Source organism: Macaca mulatta, chromosome 18 (assembly GCF_049350105.2).
Source record: "Macaca mulatta isolate MMU2019108-1 chromosome 18, T2T-MMU8v2.0, whole genome shotgun sequence".
Taxonomy (NCBI): Eukaryota; Metazoa; Chordata; class Mammalia; order Primates; family Cercopithecidae; genus Macaca; species Macaca mulatta.
The window spans coordinates 16,715,229-16,739,052 of NC_133423.1; the positions used below are offsets into that span (position 1 = coordinate 16,715,229).

General features: G+C 39.2%; 1 protein-coding gene across 1 annotated transcript in view; it reads left to right on the top strand.

Moving 5' to 3' along the window:
- The first annotated feature begins 2,047 nt into the window (after positions 1-2,047).
- The window catches only part of LOC106994547 (putative uncharacterized protein encoded by LINC00305), a 70,856-nt gene continuing 49,079 nt past the window's right edge, over positions 2,048-23,824 (top strand). The window contains exon 1 of the mRNA XM_077975018.1: positions 2,048-2,361. The gene's annotated coding sequence lies outside the window, so the exon portion shown is untranslated. The remainder of the gene's footprint in view (positions 2,362-23,824) is intronic.

A 23,824-nucleotide genomic window follows, 5' to 3' on the forward strand; every position in this document is an offset into this window, starting at 1 on the left:
AAGTCCCATCCCCAACACTCACCCACACGCTCCTTCCCACCACATCGTGAAAAGCTTATGTGGTTCTTTTACCCCATCCATCATGTTGGTTTTCAACACAACAACAAAAAATCACAAGGTATACTAAAAGGCAAACCAACCAACCAACAAGCAAACCCTGAAGCTGGAAACCATCATTCTCAGCAAACTCACACAGGAACAGAAAACCAAACACTGCGCGCTCTCACTCATAAGTGGGAGATGAACAATGAGAACACACGGACACAGGGACGGGAACATCACACACCAGGGCCCTTCGAGGGGTGGGGGGCTAAGGGAGGGAGAGCATTAGGAGAAATGCCTAATGTAGATGACTGGTTGATGGGTGCAGCAAACCACCGTAGCATGTGTATACCTATGTAACAAACCTGCACGTTCTGCACATGTATCCCAGAACTTAAAGTATAATAATAATAATAATAATAATAATAAACCATTCTAAAGAGACAGTGCAAGCATCAGGACTAGAATCCCATAAGGCAGGGATGTTGGAATTATGAGACTGTGAATTTAAAACAATTAGGATTAATATGCTGGAGATTCCAATGGAAAAGTAGACAACATGCAGGAACAGATGGGGACTATAAACAGAGAGATGGAAATTCCAAAAAAAAAAAAAAAATCAAGAAGGAATGCTAGAACACAAAAAAGCGTCAGAGACAGACGGAAAAGCCTCTTTTCTTCAAAACCTCTTCAGGATTAACTGAGTTGTATCAGTTGGGGTGGTAGATGAAGGGATCCACAGTAGGCCTGTTAAGCAAAGTCTGGTCCTTCCGACTAGGACAGAAAGCTCCGCACTGGAGCTCCTCCAGGCCCTGCACCACCTGCTGTGTGCCTTCATTAGGCTCTGTTACCTGGAAAACTGATGGGAGGGAGGCATTGAGTACAAGAGCTCTGCTCGATGAAGCATTTCATAACTGCTGCTTGCACACTGTCCAGGCATATTACGCCATCAATTGTGCGAGCTCCCACTTATTGCTACTAATTGCTGCAGAGAAAACGATGCTGACCACGGCAGAGCAGCTACTAAACCAAGGAAGGTAAGGCCAGGAGCACTTAATGGCTTATTGGGACCGTCGGGAAATTCTGTGAAGAGAATCAATTTCCCTGTAAGTATCAGCCTGCTAACAGCGAGAGGCACTCCGGTTTTTAATAGTAAATAAAGGCCTCCTGAGGCGAATCGTTAATTCCTCACTGAAACTTGCCCTTTACAGTAAGTTATTTATCATAAGCCACTGCTCATCCTCACGCACACATTTCTTGGCTCACAAATGAATTTCCAAAACTGGACACCCTATAAGGAATGTCAGTGATTTAAAGATATTCTCCATTCCTTGCTTGTTGGTAGTAAATGCCCTTATGAGAGTGTCCACAAAACACCCAAGACAAGACTTTGTTCTCTTTTGTTGTTGTTTTTTATTGTTATTCTCTTTTAAGTGGACATTTTTGAATGAGTTTTATCACAGAAGGGATTCCTGAAAATAGAAATGAACTTTGTGATCAGTGACATTGTTCTGTTTGACTGGAATTTCTGGGAAAGAGAAAAGGGTTTTAAGGCATCAAGTTTTATGTTACTTGTTAGCGCAACATTTCCATTCATCTAATGGCCCTTGATATTTTGCAATGAGGCACTCTTCTGAGAATCTGCAGAAAGCCCCAGAATCTCTCCTGAGAAAATGTGCAGAGGCACACGCACACACGCTTGCGTGAAAAATCACCCTGGTTACCATCGATGGTTTCTCTAGAAGTTCAATGACTTCAGATAAAGGCTCCCAGCTATGAGGAGTGAATTGGGTGCTCGCTTTTTCACAAGCGTTGTCTTTAGTAGATGGCTCTTTCCATTCCATGGTGAGAAATTCATTCCTGCCACTCTCCAAGAGATGATGGAAACATTTTACAAGGCACTCAACTCACGGATTCCTTCCGCCGGTGGCCATGAAGGGGAGTATGGTTGATATATATTTTGGTATCTGATGTATCTTTCTACACTATGTTCCTTTAACTTCTCAGAACGTTCCTGCCCCTTCAGTTCAACGGACATCTGAAACCCACCTGGGAGCTGGTCCAGGAAATGATGGACTCTGATTTCCATGCCCCCTTCCTGTGAAATTGTCTCCAATTTAGTCTCTCAAGATCCCTTTCTTGTGAGTTAGTTTCTCCCTAGTGCTACTTCTCAGATTGGCCAGTGACTCACAGAATGGCACAAGTACAAATCCAGGCTGCCTTTTGTCCAACTCAGATTCCAGGACCACTGAAACCAGCTGAGGCATCCTGAAATCCTAAGATTGACCACACCAGAGGAACCAGACTGCCCTTCACAAGGTACTTGTAAAAAGACCCTCTCCCTACTTACAACTTTGAAGAAAAAGAAAGTAAAACACATCAACCAACAGCTGCCTTGTGGCCACTGTATGTAGAAAACCTCAAGTGTGGCTCTAAGAAAAAGAATAGCCAAGAAAAATAAAGATATTTTTCCTTCCAACTTTTTAGAAAGAGCCTAAATCAGGAGATAACCCCCCATCTTGCTTTGCCTCCCCACTTCTTTGGAGACAGCCTAGAGAAAGGGAACTTTGTTCCGCTTTGGAGGCCTCATTAGACATCATTAAATTCCCTTATAAGACAGTGAGTTGCAAGTTTGGCTTGCTTAAGGGTATGTGGGATGATTATATAACAAGAAAAAAAATGCATTTTTCATATTAAGAGCAAAGCTTACACATCTGAACATAGTTTTACAGTTAGTCCTAGTGAAAAGACATAAAGATATCTGAGATAAGGAAAGTTTGCACCCCACAGGAAGAAATTTCTTCTGGTCACTATAGGTTCAGATGCTGAGGCATGAAAGAGAGAGAGAGAGACATGAGGTTAGACTTTACTCTCCTCTCTTCCCTCTGAACTGAATCTCAGAAGAGAGACTGCAATAAAGACTTCCAGAAACATTTGAGGATGAGTGGAGATCCTAGATAGGAAGCTTCTTTCTTACTTCCCTGGACACAACCTGGAAGATCCCTTGTCTCCTGGAAGACCTGGAAAACCATGTCTCCTGGGGGCCCCGTGGTCAGCACAGCATCTGAGAACATACATCTGAGATGATTCCATATGATGTTACCAGATGTCCCAGACAGAATGTGTACTATTGCGAATGGTGTTCACTGGTCACCAAATATAAGGACAAAAGGACTTCACTGTAAAAGGCCCAAACCAGCTGCACCAACCTGGGCAAGATGCAGGCTGAATTCACACAGGAGGCTTGGTCCTTGACCAATATGAGAAAACCAGTTACGAATTATGACAGCTGTAGTCACTTAAGCAGCCCCCTCCCCCAGGCCCCCTCTACCTATCAATCCACGTCATCATACTCTGTAGATTTCCCTTTGCATCCGGGTGCAACGTGGGAGAAAGAGGAAGAGCAACTAAAATACTGAGTAATTAACTCAAGCTGACACATTTTAATTCAGGAGAGACTGAGACATTCTTGGTGGACAAAGCCAGACATTTTCAGCCAGAATAGGGGTGGACAAGATGAAATGAGTTACAAGAAATATAGTTATGTATTTGTATAACAGTTGTACAAATCAGTAAATTTTGAGTCCAATTTACTCACAATGTTAAAAACAGAAGATAGAGCAGATATAGCATTGTGGAGTTTCTTAGAGAAAGTGTTACATACACGCAAATGTATGTAAATGTCTTCAATACTTTAACTCACATAAACTCATTCAATAAACTTTATCCACCTTTAACATTACTGTAGAATAGTGCCAGTTTGATGGCTAAAATTCTTATGCTGCCACATAAAAATAGCATACCTATTTGCTATAATCTTTATAAGGTATCGAATTTGTTTAAAGATATCTGTGAGTTTTCATTTGCTGAAGGGAAGGAATAAGAATGAGATTGTACTACCATAGCAACCACATAATGCTTAAATATTCCAAAATTTTCATGTGGCATTGGGGGAGGTGTTCAAAATTACTGGACCTCAAGTAAGTTCTATGATTCTTTTAGACTAAATATATAGCTTTCCATTATGCAATTTGTATGTGTACTTTCAGAAGAAGCAAAAAGTTGGGAAAGTAGTGTGATAAAATAATTCTGTTAAAAAAAGAAACATTCTGAAAAACATACAAATTGACTTGCTAATATGTGAAGCTGAACTAAAAGCATCCCCTTTCGTTTTCAGCAGGAGATCCACTCCTTATTAACAGTGGTTCAATAGAATAAACACACACACACACTTAAACCTCCCCTCTCAACCCGGGTCCAAGTCTGCTAGAGAAATTCTCAGCATTTTCATTACGCTAGTCCCCCACAGCATGTGTTAAAACATGTCTCTCCTTAAATATAGCATTCTACTTTCTAGTGTCTGGAAAGGTGTAGGCATCTTAATGCTTTCCAATTCTTCTCCATTAATGAGTACTTTAATGGAAACTTAGGAAAGGTCAATTCAATCTTTCTTCGCCCACAGAAGCCCCGCTGGTGGGAGCTGGTCAGGTGTACTGCAATGTATGCTGGTTATGTCTGGTTGTCTCACTTGGGGATGACTGTTGGGGCACCAGGTCGATCAAATCTCTCACATCTGTGCTTTTTGGGGTGCCACAACACCCTGGTATTCAACCTAGAAGGAATGCTGGTCACTTAAGCTACATCTTACAACCACATTCACCGGTCATAAGCTTTCATTGCGTATTTACACACACACAGTCTGACTACATAAAATACTGTTACAGTTTTAAAAATTCATAATGGGAGTTGTTTCTTGGGATGGTCACACTGTTATCTTTGGACATTCCATTCTCTAAACAAATTAGCTTTCTTTATAATTAATCTGTGCTATGGTGGACATATTTGTCTAATACTACTATCCTAAAAAAGCTTTCTTAATCCAGGCATCAACCATAACTTATTTTGGCCACTAGATAATCTTGAACAAAATTAACTCAGTTCTGACTAAAACTTTGAAATTAACCTAAAATAAAAGTTAATTGTCTTTCAGAGTTTTTTTAAATGACTAAGATAGCTTGTGGTTTGTTCTTTCCATAAAATACTAGTATTTCACATTGAGTTTTTTCTTCTTTTTGAAATGACTAATAAGTACCCCACATTTTTCTAGCAGTTTTGTCGGCAATCTATCTTGTGAGTCCAAAAATTAATGATTTTCAAAAACAAGTGAACCCTACAAAAAGAGAAATGTTCTCACTAGGTATTGCTAACCTAACTTTGAGGGCGTATCATTATAGAGCCATATGATTATGCCTTTATAACAACAAAAACCCAGAGACTGCATTAATTTTCTTCTGATGCTGGAAGTTACCACAAACTTAGTGGCTTAGAGCAACACAGTTTTGATAATGCACAGTTCTGGCCAGATGTAGTGGCTCATGCCTGTAATCCCCGCACTTTGGGAGGCCGAGGCAGGCGGATCACCTGAGGTCAGGAGTTTGAGACCAGCCTGGCCAACATGTTGAAACCCTGTCTTCACTAAAAATATAAAAAAATTATCTGAGTGTGGTGGTGGGCACCTGTAATCCCAGCTACTCAGGAGGCTGAGGCAGGAGAATCACTTGAACCTTGGAGGCAGAGATTGCAGTGAGCTGAAATCATACCATTGCACTCCAGCCTGGGTGACAAGAGCAAAACTCCATCTCAAAAAAAAAAAATACTCATTAATAATGTATAGTTCTATAAATTACATGTCTGATACAGGTCTCGCTGGGCAAAAAACAAGGTTTCAGTAACACTGCATTCTCTTGTGGAGGTTCCAGGGGAAAGTGCATTTTTCTGCTTTTTCCAGCTTCTAGAGGCTGCCCATATTCCTTGGCTCATGGCCCCCTTTTTTCATCTTCTATGTCCGTTCTCTCATAGCCTCAATCCCCCTCTAATTCTGAACTCTCTTCCACTGTTAAAAACACTTATGATTACATTGGGTCCACCTGGTTAAGCTGGGCTACTCTTCCTATTTTAAATTCTCCTAATTAACAACCTTAATTCCATCTTCTTAATGCCCCATTCTCCTTTGTCATGTAAAGTAGCATATTCACAGGTTCCAGAGATTAGGATGTGAACATCTTTAGGGGTCGTTATTCTGCCTACCTCAGAAAGTAAAACAAATAAGGCGATTGGCAACAAAACCTAATTCTATAGAGCAAAAATAATTCACCAACTCTAGTCAACTTCCTTTATAAGAATCTCTTTATGGGACAGAAAAAAATAAAGCAAGGTAGATATTAATACTAGGCCAGTTTCTTCTTTTCCCATCAGCACTGGCCTCAAGAAGCCAAAGACAGCGTAAAAAGAATTTGATAAAGAGGCAAATCTTCCTTGTATAATTAGCAAGCACTGTATGTAATTCACAAAGAGGAGAAATTTGTGGTGTTTCAGGAAACAATATTCTTACTTTTTAAATTCACCTGTATTTGCAAAATTTCTCCAAATTTCTGGCATGTTTGAATGAAGAATTATCTCTGTGCGTGTGTATATATATATACACACACACACACATAAAAACACACACATAATATGTATATTGATGGTGTGTATATATATATACACCATATATATACATATATATATGGTGTATATATACATACCATCAATACTTTTCAGATACTAGGCCATCTACTACTATATAAGGAAATCAAGGCTGCTAGCTAGATATCAACAGGTATTTAGTGTCATCTTGGTGCTTTATTAATCTTACGTTACCTCTTACAATCCATCCAGATTTGGCAAGCAAATGGAGGGAATCGTATTTAAACAAAATAAGGACAAGTAGATCATTTTTAAATAAAGGACTAAATTATATTATAAGCACATAACCCAAGGCCAGTTTATTTCTTCAACTCCAATTTTACGGGTTGGTTTCATAATGCTAACATCACTGTTTACTCTTACAGCTTTAACTCCCATTCTCTTCCCCTTCCCCTCATGGCACCCACTTTGCTTGGTAGGTTTGATCCTTTAAAATATGCAATGATTTTATTTCCATTAATGATAATGAATTGTGGTTTCTATTCTGTTTTTAACTTTTAAAATTGAACACTATTTTAAAAGTTCATCTATGTTGCAGTATGTTCATATAACCCATTGTTTCTGACTGATTGGCATTATTGTATAGCATGCATCCATCTCGTTTTACTTATTCATTCTCCTAGCTTTCAACACTAAGTTGCTTTCAACTACTCTCTACTACATGGAGAAGGTTCCTGTGATTATATAAAAGGAGTGGAACAGGGCGGAGGTGGCCGTGCTGTAAGACGCAGATTTTGTTTCACCAAGTCTTGCGTGTCATGCTCCACGAGGGCTGCTCTGAGATGTGCTCCTACCAGCAGGGCATGGGGGTCCCTGCAACACTCTTTTATGCTTATATTTGGTCTCCAGAGACTCATCAAGCACCAGAGTCCCATTTAGAAGTGGTGGGATAAGTGCCTCTTTGACTTTGTATCACTTTGCTATTTGCTTGCGCCAAGAGGCTCACAATCCTCTGGTAAATACAATTCCAACAGCATTGGACCCTCATTCCTCACTTAGCCTGGATCCACCAGGCCAGGCAAGAAGGAGATGCTGGGCCAGCCACTCCACTGCATCCATCTATCCCTCTGTAAGTAAAAGAGAATCTACACTCTTTTTCAACAACAACGTTTTTTAAAGCCTATTCAATTTCATAACATTTTATAACCTAGTCTCCAGACCCAGACAGACAACATTCTCTTCTTCCAGTGATGAAATGAAAGCCCCATGCTGATTAATACATGTATCCACATTGTTGGGGAAAATGTTGAGCCACCCCAACTCGCCACTCAACCAGTGCACATAGACAGTAGCATCTGAGCTGCAGCTCAGCCAGCAAAATGCCATTTCTTATGCTAGCTCCCATACAACTATGAATATAGGAGAAAATTTCATTCCAAGACCTTTATAGCTCAATAATGTACATCCCATTTTAGCTTAGAAACTGTGAAATGATCATGTTTTCAAGATCGTAAGATTAATCAGCCTTAAACATGCCATAAATATTTTGAGCTAGCTTCTCATTTTCACATTAATCATGAAGTGAGAATATTCTCATTTAAAGTATGCATATAATGCTAAAGTACATTGTTTCATATGCGTGAGTATCATACCAAAGTATTTTGGGAAAAGTTGCACTTCTGAAAAATAAACATCTCAGAATGATCAGAATTGGATAAGAGAACTCTTCTAAGGACAATAATTCCAGTACATACAAGAGAGTTGTGTTATCATATTTAATAACTTATAGTTTACGACTTTTTTTTACCACATACACAGTCTTTTTGTTTCTTTACCATTCTTGTAAGGTAGATACTATCATTATCTCAACTTCAGGTGACTTGCATATGGTCACTGGGCCTGTAAATGATGGAGTTGAGACTGAAACATTAACCAACAAATTTTACCCCCTTTTTTTCATTTTTTTCTACAACCATTATCCTTTAAGTAAAAGAGAATTCATGCTCTTTTTCAACAGCAATCTTTTTTAAAAACCTATTCAATTTCACAGCTTTTGAGTGTATGCCTTATGTACATATGTCCTTACATTTTACTTCTCCATCTATTAGCAGGTAGCTTAAGAAATTATTTGGTTCTTTCTGGATATCAAATCTCAAAACCCAAAATACACCTTAGTGATTTATTTTATGCTTTGTTATTTTTTTCTTTATTCATCCATACTTAAAACAGCATAAATTTATTATCTCATAGTTTTTATAGGTTAAAAGTGTGGTGGGCTCAGTTGGGTCTCTGCTTAAAGTTTCACAGGCCAAAAATCAGAGTGTCTACAGGCCTCTTTCTTTTTCAGGCTCTAGGGAAGGATCCTTTTTTTTTTTTTTTTTTAATCATTCAGGCTGATTATCAGCAGAATTTGGTTCCTTGTGGTGCTATGTCTGAGGTTCCCATCACCTTGCTGTCTGACAGCTGAGGGCCACTCTCCACTTCCCCAGTACACCCAGCTGATGCCTCCCCTTCCTCCCCTGCAAAGCCAGCAACACTGCATCTCTCCGTGTCTTTCTTCCCTGGTCATATCTCTCTCCGTGAACTCTCCTACCTCCCTTTTCCATTCTTGAGAAAATGAAGCCATGTGATTATATCAGACCCATCCATATAATAAACAATAATCTCCCCAAGGTCAGATGATTAGAAATCTTAATTCCATCTGCAAAGTCTCTCTTGCCATATCACATAACATAACCACAGCAGTAACACCAAAATCCTGTTGACCACATGGATGTGTCAGGCTCTGCTCTAAGCAATAGGATCAAGAAGTCAACAAAATAAAGCCCTTGTCCTCAAGGAGCATTCATTTTAGTTGGGGAGATGGAGAGGAAACTACTTAGATGGTCTCTACCATGTAGGGAAAAGTACTCTAAAGAAAATCAGGCTGGGTGTCTACAGGTGAGCCAGGTGGCTCACACCTGTAATCCCAGCACTTTGGGAGGCCAAGGCTGGTGGATCACCTGAGGTCAGGTGTTCAAGACCAGCCTGGCCAACATGGTGAAACCCCGTCTCAACTAAAAACACAAAAATTAGCCAGGCATGGTGGCAGGTGCCTGTAATCCCAGCTACTTGGGAGGCTGAGGCAGGAGAATCACTTGAATCAGGGAGCTGATGTCACACTATTGCACTTCAGCCTGGGTGACAGAGTGAGACTCTGTCTCAAAATAAATAAATAAATAAATAAAATCAAAGCAGAGCATAAAGAGGAGGAGGAATGCAAGGTAATTCCAATTGGATAGTCAGAGAAGGTCTCTCTGATACACGAGCAGAGAGACAGAAAGTGGGAATGTGGAAAAAGCAGCGGCGTGCTTGTCTGTGGGCCACACATCCTGAGTCAGGGGAACAGCAGTTACAAGGGCTCCGAGGTGGGAGCAGTCTTCGTGTGTTTAAAGAAAAACAAGGTCAGTATCATTGAAACAGCATGAAAGAGGGCGAGAGGGAGGATGGAGGCTTTGGGTCATGATGTGAGGGTCATTGTAAGGTCTTTAGTTATATTCTGAGTAAGACGGGAAGCTATTGGAAGGTTGGGAAGAAAGGATCCACATGCCATAACATGTTCAAAAGGATTCCCTCAAGATTCTTGGAAGTTGTTTCTAGGAAGTTAAAAGGACACCTTCCAGACCCGTGGCCACTTCCTGCCAACCTGCACCCATCCATCCTGATAGAGAAGGGACTGGTTATAAACAGCAGATCTACACTGGAGGGCTGTGCCTTACCTATTGCTTGCTTTATTGATTTTGTCTTCGTTTACCATTAAATATTTATTTGACAGTGATTTTTCAAGATTAAAATACACACACATGCACATTGTTTTTTTCCAGGGGAAGACTCTTGAACTTGCCTGACCCAAAGATATGATGCACGCTTCAGACAATGCTGGACTGATTTTTCAATTAAACAAATGCACCACGAAAATGCTGCATCTAAAAAGAGTAAACTGCCAGGATTTCTCTGCTGTATCTAACCACAAACCGAGAGCACCAAAGTCGCTCTCCTAAGGATTTTATCAGGCTATACCTATTACCCGTTTCCTACAGATTACAAGCATGACTTCATTTGAATGTATCCTCACCTAGCATCCCTTTGTCCTTAATTATGTGAATAAAGCACAGCAGTGTGATTTGAGGAACGAAAGTAAAGATAACCTTGTTTAGAGGCTGCTGCTGTGAATGTATTCTCGCTAAAGATCTGGTTCCTTGATTTTCAGGAGATTAAGAATTGAGCTGTTTGCTAAAAAGTATTTCAGACTTGATTTGGAATTTCAGTTTTTGATTGGAGGCGCAGTGCACACAGAGGAAGAATGTTTGGAGGCTGTTAAAAGCAGTGTCGTTGAAAAGAAACCGTTCCCTGCAAAAGTTCTATTATGAGGAGTTGCCTGTGGCAGTTCTGGGTGTTTTCACTGGGGAGCTGACAGTTTTTACTGATACTGTCTCCATGCACTGGTTATGGGCTGTGCCCCACACGTACTCTTTGATTCATTTGGATAGGGTCATTTATTGCAAGTTTATTCAAGTCGTTCCAGGCGCACAACCAACATTATCTTCAAAAAACAGTAAGTGGTGGCTGAGCTTTATATACTAAGAAAACACAGAGAGTAAAATAGAAGCCGACAAGCATCAGAAAAGATTCTGCTAGAAATGAAGTACTAAGTATGCCATGGCCAAGGGTTAGAAAATAACCACAGAAGCACCAAACCCGCAGCTGAATAAAAAATAGGCCCCCCAAAATGAGAAAAACAGTGAAGGAAAAAAAGCCAGAGTAGAACTAAAGCAGCTCTGCATTTTCACATGCCAAAAAAAAATCTCATTAGAAAAGAAATTGCAAACCAACAGTCAGATTGTTATGGACTGTGAAGAAATACACAGACACTTGAGAAAGGGCTGTCAACTATTCTACAAGCTGTAACACAGCAAAACCAGGGTGTGATGTAAATAACATTTCCATAATAAGGTGCTTGACTTTTTACTTCTCACTTGTGTCCACTGACCTGAACTCAGGATTTATCATCAACTTTAAAACATTTTAAACAAAGACAATATTATTCTTTGGTGAATCAAATTCAAATAATAGTAGGTCGACAGAAAGACTACAACACAATTCTGGACTTTTTTTTTTTTCTTTTTTGGTGGGGAGAAAAAGAGGTAATGAGAAAGCAGCCCAGATCTTTCTCATGGATCAGTTTTCCATTTCTTTCCTCGTTCCCAGAATGCCACCACTTCCCTCACTTATGTAACCTGCAAACTGCCTGCCTTCTCCACAGCTAATAATAGCATCCTGGATTCTGTTATCTGTTTGATCTGCTCATCTGCAAACTGCTTCTCTGACAGCAATCTTGTTTTGTTTTCCCAGGGAAAGCCCAACAGCACTGACATTTGGAAAGGCAATCTGAAGAATTTCAGTGGAGGAAATGAATATTTCCCATCCAAATCAGGCAACACTCTAAAACAAAGAAAACTTTAAGGAGTTTAGTTCCTAAAAAGGGTGGAGGTGGTTGACAGAAGGAAAACTAGTGGTTTATATTGTGTGTGTGCGCGTGTGTGTGTGTATGTTATTTAATGGCTTGTGTTTAACTCTCAGATAAATTCCTTTTTAGTAAATTCACATAGGTATTCCTCTCTAAACAATGTACAACTGATCTTAACAATGAAAGTTTAGGATTTCTGATAATTCATAGGTATAAAATAGGAATTCTCTGAGTGTGACATAGCAGGACTCTAAAGACAGCTTTGCAAAGGAGAATCACTCCTCACCAGCCCCAACTTCGGAACTGTAATTATGTATTTGAGTTGTTTAAAAGTGGTGCAACTCTTTACTTTTGAAACAAGTTGTGAGCCTCTGACATATGATATCTGCGTCCACATATGTACTCATAATTTAAAACATTTTAAATAAAGAAAATATTATTCTTTGGTGAATCGAATTCAAATAATAGTAGACAGACAGAAAGACTATAGCTCATAATTGAAGTGCCCACATCTGTCACAATTTCCCAGGGTTGTCCTAACAAAGTGCCACTAACTGGGTGGCTTAAAATAACAGAAATGTGTTCTCTCACAGTTCTGGAGGCTGGAAGTCAAAAACGAAGGTGCTGGCAGGGCCATGCTCCATCCAAAGCCTCTAGAGAAAAATCCTTCTTTGCCTCTTTCAGCTTCTGGTGGTTGTCGGCAGTGCTTGCTGTCCCCTGGACTGTGGCTGCCTCATTCCGGTTTCCTCCTTGGCATCACATGGGGCTCTTGTTGTGTCTGTGTGTCCAGACTGCCCTCTCCTCTCCCTTAGAAAGACACCAGTCACTAATTAAGATTCATGAGAATCCAATAGGATTGCATTTTAACTTGATTACATCTATAAAGACCCTATCTCCAAATAAAGTCACATTATAGGTTCCATGAAGACATGGATTTGGGGAGGGGTGCAGGTGGACACTATGCAACCCAATGCAATGGCAAATCAAGTGAGCACCAAACAGCACCGCTACCCTTCATCCTCATGCCTTACATAAATTTTGATCAAGCCAGCGTGTCCTTCAGTCCAGCATGCTCTACACCTGTGTCCTGGACCGTCTCTCAGGCTGCGTTACTTCCCTTCCCGAGGCACAACAGGTCCTTGAATCTAAGGACTTGTGCTACACACAAGCCAGGCTCCTAAGCTCCCATCTTGTAATTTCCTTCTTCATGTTGTCTCTTCTGACAGCCCCACCATCTACTCTGTGTTCCAAAGACTATTACTTAATTTCCACCAATTTCAGCCTTCACAGCTGATAGAGTTTGGCTCTGTGTCCCCACCCAAATCTCACCTTGAATTGTAATAATACTCAGGTGTCAAGGGTGGGACCAGGTGAAGATACTTGAATGATGGGGGTGGTTTGCTCCATGCTGTTCTCACAATAGTGAGTGAGTTCTCACGAGATCTGATGGTCTTCTAAGGGGCTTCTCCCTTTGCTCTGCTTTCATTCTCTCTTCTGCTGCCCTGTGAAAAGGTGTCGTCTGCCATGATTGTAAGTTTCCTGAGGTGTCCCCAGCCATAGGGAACTGTGAGTCCATTAAACCTCTTTCCTTTATAAACTACCCAGTTTCAAGTATTTCTTCATGGCCACATGAGAACGGACTAATACAACAGGCCAAGATTTTTCCAGTGTGGAAAACCCTCATCTGTACTTGGAAGGCAGATACCTAAACAAGTCCTGTATCATACATGCACAATCAGTAAGGACAAAAATACATTTTTAACTAGCATTACTACAGTTAAAGCCTATGGAACTGCCTACCTCCGAAACACCATCCTCCTGGGATAGAGCAGGTGGAGGCACAATTGCCACATTCTTCCCTGAGGCCACTCCAGAAGGGGTAGTCTGGGGTAAGCACCTGGTTGGAGCTGGGCCACTAGATGCAAGCCCTGCTGATTATTCAAACTTGAAAGAAGTCCTCCAAGTCCCTCCCTCCCCATGCCCACCCTCAGAAGAATTGTAAGATGTCAGCAGTCTTTGGTTATGTGGGAAGCCAATCTATAATGAAAGAAAATAGGCCAGGCACAGTGGCTCATACCTTTAATCCCAGCAGTTTGGGAAGCTGAGGTAGGCCTAGAGGTCAGGAGTGCCAGGATAACCTGGCTAAGATGGTGAAACCCATCTCTACTAAAAATACAAAAAATTGGCAGGCATGGTGGTGGCAGCCTGTAATCCCAGCTACTCAGGAGACTGAGGCAGGAGAATCACTTGAACCCAGGAGGTGGAGGCTGCAGTGAGCCGAGAGCCGAGAGCCTACCATTGCACTCCAGCCTGGGCAACAGAGTGAGACTCTGTCTCAAAATAAAAAAGAAAAGAAAGCTGAAACAAAGCAAAGTGGAACAAATGGAGAAAGCCTCCTGCCAACATTGAAGGGCCTGAGCTGCATCTCAACAGAGATGTCATTCCCTGTTCCTGGATTGTGTCAACAAATTCCTCCCTTTATGCCAAAACCATGTACGTTTGTGTTTCAGTCGCTAACAACCTCAGGGGTACTGACTGGCCTATGTACAGCCTTAACAAAATGTTCAAGCTGAAAAGAAGGAAGTCAGATGTCGTTATGGGTTAAACTGTGCCAGCCTCCCAAAAAACATATGCTGGAATCATAATGCCCAGAGCCTTAGGATGTTACCTTATTTTGGAGATAGGGTTTTCATAAATCTGTTCATGTTTAAAGGAGGTCATTAGGGTGGGCCCTAATCCAATATGACTGATGTCCTTATAAAAAGGGGTAATTTGGACAAAGACACAGACACACCAAGAGAACACATTGTGAAAAGACACAAGGGCAAGACAGTCACAGACAAACCAGAGACAGGCCTAGAACACGCGGTTCCCCACAGTCATCAGAAGGAATTGATACTTCTGATGCCTTGATTTCGGACTTCCGGCTTCCAGAACCGTGAGACAATAAACTCTGGTTGTTCAAGCCTCCCAACTTGTACTTTATTACAGCAGCTCAAGCAAACTAATGCAGACATTATCTATTAACTCCTTCATGACTAGTACGGAAACAGGCCCAGAGAGCTTAGCCTGATTGCTTCAATTCCTGTTGTAAGAGCTAGAATCAGAATACAGACCTCATAATTTATAACTCGATGCTGATTTTCATAATTGTATCCTAATTCATAGTCCAAAAGTTTTCCTGAAAACTTCACATGTACACTTTTGTTTCGGGAAAATATTACAATGATAATAATAAATCTGACAAGTAAATAAATTGTGAGAAAGAAAATGACACAACTTGGACCCCCATATTTTATAACAGCTGTCATAATATCCAGATCGGATCTTTTGGTTAAACATTCTCATTTAAAACCAATTTAGATAAATAATGATGAGTCATTTCACAAAGAAACAGCTTGGCAGCGAAATAAACAAGATTGACTAAAAGGTAGGTATGCAGAACGCGTCAGACCTCATGTTGGGCTTGAGCGTTTTCCTACCATTGCTCCAGAAAGAAAAGCATTTTCTTCTCTAGCTAGGGAAGCAGAGAAGTCATATTTTCTCAATAAAGAAAAACAAATCTTGATCAGTTCAAGAAAATTTGTTTATATAAATACTGGACATAATTATGAAAATGTGATTTACCTGCTGTTTTCTTGCTAAGAACGTTTTTGCCTCCCCAAATACCATTCACCAGCTGTAGACAACTTCCTTGATTTCAGGCTATTCTTGTTTTCCAGGGTTTCCATATATGAATGCCCCAAAAGTGACGAATTTACCTTCGTGATTTTGAGTGATATTTTTCTTACAGTATCACAGGATGCTTGATATATTTATACTGAAATAATCTTCCATAAATTAAGAGTCTAGCATGGTACCATAGAAATTTAAAATATTTTTGTCTGAAGCCCCTCTGATGTTTAATACCTTAAAAACTATATTTCTCAACCAATATTTATTATGCATGTATACTTTTTAAAAAGCACTGTAATAAATGTTATGTTATTCAAGTATTTACTATTTTATATGAAGCTGGTTTCATCTAGGGTAAAGTTCTACTTTAACCTTTAGGAAAAGGGGAAATAGTGAATGTTTTCAGCCAGAAAAGAACAATAATAGATTTGGATTTTGAAAGATTAAGTTATAAACCATGAAAATGACATGTTGAAAGACCTTTTTTGTTGTTGTATGAAATGGGAAAATCAGGAAGAGTTTCCAAGGCATGTGTGATTTAAGCTGCTCCTAAAGAAGTAAGTAGGATTTTTACTATGGAGTAGGTAAGGAAAAAACATCACTGGCTCTAGAAATAGACCTGTGCAAGACAAACAAAGTAGAAGAGGCAAGATGCTCACTGAGGACACTCCATGTCTGTGACTGGAGGTCAGAGTAGAAAGATAGAAAGGAACTAGTTTCTGGGAGCCTATCTGTGACCTCGTCACAGCTGGGGTTTTATTCTGTAGGTGACTTTAATGAGGAGTCACTTACGACTTACATCTTAAAAGCACCATTCTGGCCTCAGGGTGGAAGATGAATTAGAGAGGAGTAAGTCTGGAAGTAGAGTCTTTCTCTCAGCTCTTAAAACTCAAAATTTATATAGGACTCTAAACTCCCACTCAAATCTGACTGCTCTTCTCCATCCACCTCTGGTCTGGGTCCTTGTTGTAATTCACTTAGAGTCAATCAATGCAATAGATTCCTCCCCAAACTGTATGTCCTCTCCTGTCTGCCCCTTACATCGGCCAGTGTAGCACACAGCCAGAGAGGTTAGCAGATGGTTTAAAATCCTCCACTGGCACCTCATCTCCTATGGAACCAGTTCCATCCTTTGAGACTGCTCTGAGACTGCCCTCCGAGGCTTCTCAGGTAATGAGCAAAGGGACGTAAACAACCCAAAATTGGCAACAGCGACAACAGGAGGCTCTTCTGGCTGAGCTTCTGCCATGTCGTGTCTGAAGTCCCAGCTGCTCTTATGCCTGCATGTGCCCTGGAACCATGTGGAGGAATCACTAATTCTCTTGACTTTGCTTGTCAGCACAGCTGGCCACACAGCCAGGCCCTCCATCTTTCCTGACTTTATCCTGGTTGCGAAGTCATTCTGGGATGGTGTCACCCTCAAAAGACTAAGGCAGAAGCCACCCAGAGAGTCCTCAGCGCTTCCTGGGCGTGACACCTCAGCCATTTTTCCAGCACTGCTATGCCCACAGCACACACCCCTTGTCCTCTGGAAGGAACAAGACCTTCTCTTCTCTGCTCTTCCCAACACCAAAGAGGTCAGGCTGGGCCCAGAAGAATCATGGAGCTGTGGCTAAACTCATACACTGTGGAGTCAGGTGACACTGCATACTGATTCAGAATCTGCCACTCAGTGGGAATGTAGTCTAAAGTTAACTTTATTAAGCTCTGTATTTTGTGTTTTGTTTTTCTTATAAAGAGTTAATACAATTATGGTATCCATGAGTTACTGGGTCGGGGAGGAAATTATCTAAGGTTAATACAAGGTGATGTACGTACGGAATTTGTCAGAGTGCCTGAAACAGATCATTACTGAAAACATGCAAATAATTAATATAATGAGGCGCCCCTTTTTATCGTCACACACATATAGATGTAAGGAACCAAGAGAAAATAAAGTAATTCTCAAGTGTTTAAAATTAATTATCTATTAATCTATTTAACAATAGAGTTACTGCTAATTGTTTTGTTCATGCAAATGCCCTAGAATAATTCTGCCTGTCTATCTTTGAGAAATCACTTAAAATGATATTTTTCTTTCCTAAGCCTTTCATTCATTCCTACCAAATATAGGTAAATTATAAGGCAGTTTCCCAACTTCCTTCACTTTTTATGTAAATAAATGCAACAATTATTTATATTGAGCTAAAAATTTACATCTTACTTAAAACTGGCATTATTCTGTTATTATAAAACAAAATAAAAATACTTTCTACTGCAACTGCATCAAGTAATGGAAAATAAAGAACACCCTTGAACCCAGGGGACAAAGAATCAGGCTAGAAAAAATTAGAGACTTTTTTCATTTTGGGGAAGATAATTGACTTCTTCCATGTTTCTTTATTTCAAAGAGTGCAAGCTTGTGAGCCATCTTGGCATTATCCAATCCCCATTTCTGATGACACTTCTGGAGCTATCTTCACATAGCACATTGTCTTCCACAATTCAACCACCTAGAGCAGACTTGTTCTCTGGTTTGCCTGCTTGTTGCACCAAATCCCTAACGAGTGATGCTACCACATTTCTAGTACTTTGCTAGCAATCACCACCATCTCCTCATCTATAAATTAAGCATCATAGGCTATCCCTTATTCCACTGAAATATTGTGAGAAACCATTACATAAATGCTGTTTGAGCCCTTCATGGACAGATGCTATATATAAGAAAAAATTATTGGCTTTGTATTTCAAATCTGAACTACATGACATACCAGCAATACAGAAGCAGGCACTTTCCTCTCACATAAATGGATGATTTATCATTTCTCTCCTGCAGCTGCCCAATTCACTTCCTTTCAATTTTTCTACGTAGATTTAGCTTTTCCTATCTGAATGATCTCTGTCAATGGGTAATTTAAATTTCTCGACAGATGTCACATAAGCCAAGCGTGAATACGTTTTAGGTACAAGTCAAATTTGCAGCATAGTGTATAGAAGTCAAGGTTTCCATTATAATCTAAAATGATAAAGAAATGAATACCGTATTTTTAAAATAAATGGTAGCATGTAGTTCCAACGTTTAGTCATGAATATTATTCAAGTTGTTTAAAAAGAAACTCTTTTAGTAACACATATCAATTGATGAACATATTATTTCCACCTTTTAACCTGCAAGTTCTCACATTTTTGTAGCCAGGCTTCTGCATAATAGAACAACACAGGAGCCTATGAGTTAGGTAAGCTCCAAAGAAAAATCTAAGCGAGATGCCTCCCCCTTTTCATTGGTCTGTGAATATCAACACAAGTTGATAGTTGAAATTTAAATCCATGGCCAACCACCTCTGTTAGTTGTCCTTTACCTATAGACTAAAGCTCCATTTCATAGGATGGTATGAAAGGTCTTTCACAATAGCATCTCCCCTACCTCCCCAAGTTTATCTATCATATCTCCTTCCTATGCAACATGAACATCTCAATCTTTCTTAAACAAGCAATTATTGAACAAGGTGGTTCAATAATCTGGAATGTCATTGCCCCCACTTCTGTTTACCAGGAAACTCATATTAATATTTGTCAACTGAATTCATCAATTACAGCACAAATATCAACCCCTCTGTGAAGATTGTCCTGAATTTCTTATACAGAGCTGATGAATCCCTCCTCTCTGTTCCCATAGACTTTTTTCAAACTTTTATTTCAATTAGTCCATTATGTAGAGAAATATTTACTTACCTATCTATTAATGCGTAAGGTAAGTAAAATTTATTGGGAAAAAATGCTTTCTTTAGCTATGTATTTTTTTGGAAATGTGTTTGGCACACAGTAAGTAATGTATTATTGATTGATTGGGTAACTGAAAAGGTAGAACAGATGGATGATAATGATTATTCTTTTGATTGGCAGAATGGCAGAACTTTAAGAGATTTAAAACACACAGAAATTGTAAGCAAAAGGGACCTAATTATTCTCCAATGTGCTAAGCACATAATACATAAAATTGAGTAAACAATCACTGAGCACATATTATGTATAAAACCTTGAACTAAGAATGAGAAGCACGAAGATAAAAGCATAATGTCTCCAAATTTATGGAACACACAGACTACTGAAGATACATAGAATGCATTAAAGTAAGTTTTGTATTCATTTTGGCTTATCGTCTGTGGTATATAGGGTAAAAGAGAATGTTCTTGAAAATGACATGCACAGACAATTGAAAACGGGCATACACTCCAAGCAGTCTTCTCAACATTTAACTTTCAAACCCCTTTTTCTTTTTCTAGTTAATTTGTTTCGCAAAATGAGTGTTTTGAATTTAACCTCTTTCTGCCTTTACCAATTCTACAAAATAAACAAGTTCATGTGAAATGGCTACAAGGAAGCTAGGAAAAAGAAGCAATTGGAAAGATCGCAATTGTCCATGAACTAAGTAAATATCACATAAGGCAAAATGTAAAATAAGAATAATATTATAATGGATATTTTCAGATTTCCTTTTCTCATATCTAACCAGGTCAACTTTAAAGGTTTGCAAACCTCAGCAGAAGATTCCTGAATAGGAAACATGGACAATTAAATGGATTTTTAATATTTATTCAAACCTATTTTTATTTTAATAATAAGAGGTTTCAGTTCTAACTTCAGAGGAATAACTGCAAAAGTATGGAACTTGTTCAGGAGAACACAGTGAAGCATTAGGGCATCCCTGAAGCTCTTGGTACCCAAGGCACTTAGGTATGATTTTTTAAAAACCTATCCCCATAACCCCAATTTTTTAAATGCAACTTCTAACATTAAATCATATTAAAACGAATACAATTTTAAAATTAGCAAACCAGTCACTTAAGAGGAAAGAGAGACACATCAAGTAGCTTGCATAATTTTATTGTTCAACTAGGTGTTAATTTTAGTATTAGAATTCCAGAAAGACAAAGTAAAATGAAAACTACATTGCAATGTATTCCTCCTACCTGATTAAAAGAAACAGGAGTCTTTTAGTTTTTTGTCTTTCTTGGAAAGTAAATTACATTCCCAGAATAAGGCACTCTTGAAGAAATTAAAAAATGTATTGCATGAATTCTGTAATGAGAGATGATAGACTCATAATAGACAATATCTTCCACTGAAGTTTTATAAAAGATCCAAACCAAACAATAAAAAAAGTATTTTTACAATTGATCCTGTGTAAAAGCCAACCCACTCGAGTTCTCCACTCCTCGTTTCAGGGGCAATAGTTAAAATATTTAACAACAGAATGGCAGATGCCTCAGTATTGGTGCAGAGTTCCAGAAGAATCTTGCTGTGTCAGGGTTATTTCCCTTATTTGCTGGATTGTGGGAATCTCCTGGGATCCTGAGGGAAGGTCTTTGACTGGAAGGGAGTTACTTAGGAGGTTGAATGCAGTGATTATTTATCAACTGGCATAGAAGTATTTCAATATTTTAACAATAAGTATGGCCATGCCTATACACACAGCTGTGTATGTAAGTCTAGAGTGGGATATGAAATACTACCTGTGACCAGAAGAGCAAATAAATCATAAATTCAGAGAATTTCTCCCAGCACTCCACCCCCAATAATTTTAAGGTGATGGCTGGCTGTGATTTTCATTTCAGTGCTCCCAGGTAAATCAAAGGCAGCTGCCAGTCATGTTGAACACCCCCACCAAGACTGTAGTTGTGAAGCTTTAAATAAAATAACATTTTGCAGTAGGTAAAGGTTTTTCAACTTCCTTTTCAGTTTATGTTAAGAGCAGTTCAAGATTCTGACCTGGAGGTGACAGGTGACAGGTGGCAGGTGATGGTGTCACAGACTAAAAATTTATATCTTTTTCATTCACCTCATTTGGGTCAAATAAGCCAAGCTGATGAATAGCTAGGTGCTTTCTACATTGCACAAGCAGCTCAGGAATCTTGCAAAGATCACTCTTCCAGAGAATCACCTTTTCTATTTAAATCTTTATAAAGTCAGGCTACATTGAATGTAAGTGACTTGGGTTGTTCATTTGCAAAACAATTAGACAGACACCATTTTTTGATTTAATCTGACACTTTACATTAGTATCCTGCAGTGACATTGGATGTCATTGATAGCAACTTTAGAAAAAGAAAAAAAAAACCCCAGAAGAAGAAAAAGATTTCTTATTGGAGTAACCTAGTTCTACCTTGAGAGCTCAGCATGTAAAACTGAAATCAGCCTCCCTCCTCCCAAAATTAGCTCAGTTACAGAAACCCAAACTTCCTCATTCCTAGCACGTTCGGGGCCCTCTACATGAGAATAAAATTTAGAAAAGAGAGTAATCCACAAGATAAATTCAGCCCTATTATTTAAGGAGTTTGGATGAGAATAACAATGCAGAAACACACATTGAGAAACATGGGTTACTAATGACAACCATCCCACAGAGCAGGTAGAAGTTCGAACAGAGATTGGGTCCATTGGGCTGGCTTCCAAGGACTTGATAAAGGGGTTACTTCCTTGGTTATCTTACCATGACCTGGGGCTGATTCCAGGCAAACTCTGTGAAAACAGGCACACTATGCATACACACATCTCTGGACAGAACAGATATAAACCAGGTTTTTCAGGATGAAACCAGGCTGATGATTCATTAAGCTACAAAGAGACATGAGACCACCATTTGGACTGAGACATGGGCATTGGCAAGGACTTGCCCATTGAGATTTTAGCCTTCAGTGTCAATTTCACTTACCAGTAGTGTGACCTTGGTGCAGTACCTCACGTCTCTGAAAGCCTCAGGGTTTGATCTGCAAGATAAGGATAATAAAATTACCTCATGTCAGTATTGTGAGAAATTAACAAGTGATACATGTAAAATGTTTACCACAGGGCTAAGCCACAAAGCATATGTTCAAAACCTGAGAAAGCAGGTATTAAGGAAAGCAGAGCTATAGAAAGTATATTATCATAGCTGTAATATAGCAGTGACAAGGGACCCTAAATATTGAGATGAAGGAGCAAAAATTAAGGATAAATTATCGTTGATTTCTCATGTTATTTTGGACACCTAACATATTATTTGGTTTTAAAACTGGTTACTTGGCAGGGGGTGGGGAGGAAGGTTACTCTTTCATTGATCTATAACTGGGATATATGTAATTAAGATTAAAAAAAATTTCTAGACCATGTAACAAACCTGCACATATACCTCCAAATCTAAAATAAAAGTTGAAAAAAATTTTTCCTGAAATCAAAAGTGCTTAATGTCTGAAATATTTTCCTTACCTGATTAGAGACAATGAAGTTTAAGTAATTCTATGAATATTATAATTTTCGACAATCTAATGCAGTAGACTGATAAAAATCCTAAATCAAGAGTAGTTATTTGGAGAGATCTCCTGAGTGCTTAACACTACACTAGGGGCTGAGAGATGTAAAGATGAAAAGTCTGTAAGCAACATGAAAATACAGCTGGACATGCTTTGATCACTACTCAATCATTCAATCTCAAGCATTAATTTGATCATTAAGATGCATCTTATAAACATTTGTGGAATGAATGAGCCAGTCTCAGAATTCCCATACTAAGAAGGGAAGGAGATGAATGAATAAATTATTAAGGGCAGCTCTGAGCAATCCTATATCTCGGTGAACAGCTCCTTGTTCATAGAGGCTGAGCGAGAGTCTATGTTTGTCAGCATGTCTAACTGAGGGGCAAAGAAGGGGCCTAATAATGCCCATTTATATTTTATAGAAAAAAAAAGTAGCCCCTTACAGTATCTTATAAAATAGCTGCTATTGTCCTTTTTCTTGTGAAAAATACAATTACTGTAATTGTTTTAAGAAAGTATATTCATTGCAGAAAATTTTGAAAATATAGAAAATAATAAAGGAACTAAAATCACTTATAATGCAATCATCTAGAAATGATCCTTATGAAGAAGGTTTTAGTATAATTACTTCAACTGTATGAATGATAATTGGAACAGAGGGAAGATTCAAGAAGGAGAGGCTATATGAGAAACTATCATCACCATCTAATTGCAAGCTCAATCTGCTTGTGCTGCGGTAACAAAATATCATAGCCTGGGTAAATTATAAAGAACCAAAATGTATTTGCTCATGGTTCTGGAGGCTGAGAAGCCCAAGATCAAGGAAATAGTGTCTAGGAAGGGTTTTCTTTCTGTGTTATCTCAC